Source organism: Lactuca sativa, chromosome 4, assembly GCF_002870075.4.
Source record: "Lactuca sativa cultivar Salinas chromosome 4, Lsat_Salinas_v11, whole genome shotgun sequence".
Lineage (NCBI taxonomy): Eukaryota > Viridiplantae > Streptophyta > Magnoliopsida > Asterales > Asteraceae > Lactuca > Lactuca sativa.
Window position 1 is genome coordinate 344357124 of NC_056626.2, and position 3166 is coordinate 344360289.

A 3166-nucleotide genomic window follows, 5' to 3' on the forward strand; every position below is an offset into this window, starting at 1 on the left:
ACTCGTCGAGTCAACGTTTAACTCGACGAGTAGACACGGACTTATGGTCAGACTAAAGGAAAGGGACTCGACGAGTTGGCTAGCCAACTCGGCGAGTCTGGTCAACTGGCAGTTGAATGTGACTTGACTCATGGCTTGTTAAGGGTAAATGGACAATTTACCCTGAAGGCGGTTAGCAGTAATTGATTAAGTGTTTGGTGGGAATTACAGTCGGAGGATTTCCTACGCAGCAGCAGCAGCAGCAGACAGACCTTTCCCACACAGATCAGCAGCTACTTCGAGGTGAGTTACCTTCCAGTAGCGGTGGGTCTACGGCCACAATGTCGGCCCACCAGTAGGGTTCGTATGTTAGATGATTGTCTTTGTGATATCATCTAGGTTTGCTACTACCTGATATGTTATATGCTAGCATGATATGTTGCATGTGATAGTAATAGAGTTCGGTTGTTAGGACCGAAGGGTAGTCAGACACCCCATATACGTCTGACAGTATATGATGATATGTTTGCATGCTCGCTTTTTATGTTATATGCGATAGAGGTGGTAGGAAGGGACTACTCCCCGAGTTCGGTCGTTAGGACCGAAGGGTAGTTCAGGCACCCCAGATATGTCTGATAATATGTTATGTTATGATATATGTGATAGTAGAAGTAGGGGGTGAAATAGTCCCTGAGGTTCGGTCGTCAGGACCGAAGGGTAGTCGGCACCCCAGAACGGCGTGACATGGGTAGTCAGCACCCGAGAATGGCTTGACAAGGGTAGGTCGGCACCCTAGAATGGTCATACCGGGTAGGTCGGGCACCCCAGAAATGTCCGGTAATATGTATGATATGTGATTGTATGATAGGCGGTACGATGGGGGGAACTCACTAAGCTTCGTGCTTATAGTTTTCAGTTTTGGTTTCAGGTACCTCTTCTTCGAAGGGGAAGGAGCCGGCACGGTAGCAGCCCATCACACACATGTTTTGTATTCCGCATCATGAGACCTTCCTGGGGATGTGTACTCTAACATTTTTATGTTATTTAAATGTTTTTTTTCAGACATGCGATATCTTTATAAAATGTTATGATCAGTAAATGTTTTATTCGAATGTTTTGCTAAATATATGTTTTCAAAAATGAAATTTTTGGCTCGTATTTTGGGGTGTTACAAGTTGGTATCAGAGCCCTGGTTTGAGGGATTCAGACGCACCTTCGGGGGTGTTTGAACTCAAATCGAGGGATTAAAAGATTTTGGAAAGAGAAAATGTTTTTTAAAAGGCTAAGTAAAAAGGGTTTTAAGAAAGAACAAAGTGTGTGATGTGCGCGACCGGCCGAGCTCAAGTAAGTATTCCCCAATGTACCCATACAAGTTTATATATGTTTATCAGTTTCTGTAGAACAACATGCTAGAATAGGACTAAGGATCTAGGAGTGATGCCTTATGTGCCTGCTTTCTGTGCTTCAGTATATGAAAAAGTTGCATGCTAGAATTGAGTAGACAGCAGTAGGGTAGCCTGTTTAGGTTATTCCTGATAGTACGATTTTATCATTATATGCTAGTCCAGTTTTTCTCTACAAGGATAGAGCTGCTTGAGATTGTTTCCTTTATGTCCAAATGTTGTTGCTTTGTGCTATGTGGGCTTTGAAGTGATGGGAGTTAGCTGTTAGGTGAATACGTTAAAGTCACATGTGAGCAGGGTTGAATAATCTCAGAGTGTTGGATTTGACCATATTGTGTAGCTCTTGTTTGAGTCCTAACCGTGGTAGGGATGAGTCCCTTACTCGAAGGATTATCCGAGCTTCGTCACATGTGATTGTATTTAGGTGGTAGCTAATTGGCATCACCAAGAGGCCTTCAGCAGCTGAGGACTAGGTTGGGTGGATCAGCAATAGTGAAAGGGACCTGGTGGAGTCATGGCAGTCCTTGGAGAAGGTACGGATAGATGTGGAAGGTATTATGGGCCCGTACTACTGAAAGCAGAGGATCCGTACCCGAATCGAGGAATGCCAAGATAAGACCAGGGAACTTTTAGTAGGTGTGATCCCTCTAGAGGTATCAGTATCACTAACAGTTGTTATTTCTTTTGTATTTTAGAATGGTGGTACTACATTCGAGGCCAGCAGTTGGCAGTACAGGAGAGGGATCGGGTTCGGGATCAGGTTCCGAGCCAGCAAATGAGAGGCTACACGAGTTCACCGCGTCAGAGATCACCAGATGCATCCTTGAGTCGACCCCCATTATCTTCGGGTCGATCAAGGAAGGGATATTGGAGATGATGGAGGATCGCCTTCGGGCATTCAGGAGTGACATGGCATCTGGCCAGTCAGGATCCCGCACACTGTCCTTCAAGGACTTTCGGGGCAGTGGTGCGCTGGATTTTCATGGGGCAAAGGACCTCATAGCTGCCAGACGATGGATTGTAGACATTGAGTCTACACAGACGATTAGCTTCTACCCTGAGGGGTCGAAGGTGAGATTTGCAGCAGGATGTTTGAGAGATCGAGCTATGACCTGGTCGGACTTCGTGACCAGGTTCAGGGCAGAGTTTTCGCCGGTTGTCGAGCTTCAGCAGCTGGCCAGGGAGTTCCTAGTTATGAGACAGACGACGGAGACTGTGGCGGAGATCACCGCCAAGTTCCGGGAGAGGACATTATTAGTGCCCCAGTATGTGGGTGATGAGGACATGAGGAGGACCCGCTACCATGACATGCTCCGAGCTGATATTCGAGAGCATGTCAGTTTTTCAGCTTGCACTACCTTGGATTCTATGATTGCCAGGGTGAGGGAGAGAGAGATAGATCTGGAGCACGTCCGGAAGAGGAAGACTGAGGAGGGACAGACAGGAGGGGCTTCGGGGAAGAAGCCCAAAGGATCAGATGGTAGGCCGAATGGCCAGTCAGGACCGAGCCGCTGCAGGAAATGTGGCAGGCCTCATGAGGGGGCATGTACATTGGGATCGTTGGGCTGCTATAAGTGCGACAAGATGGGGCATTTCAGCAGGGATTGTACCGCCCCTGCACCTGTGATTCAGACATCAGATTTGTTGTGTTTTCACTACAACCAGAAGGACCACAAGAAGGCCAATTGCCCCCAGTTGACATCATCAGCGCCGGTTAAGGCGCCAGCTCCAACTACCCTGCGGATTACGGATGGCCGGCAGGGCAAGGCAGAGGCTCCAGTGGT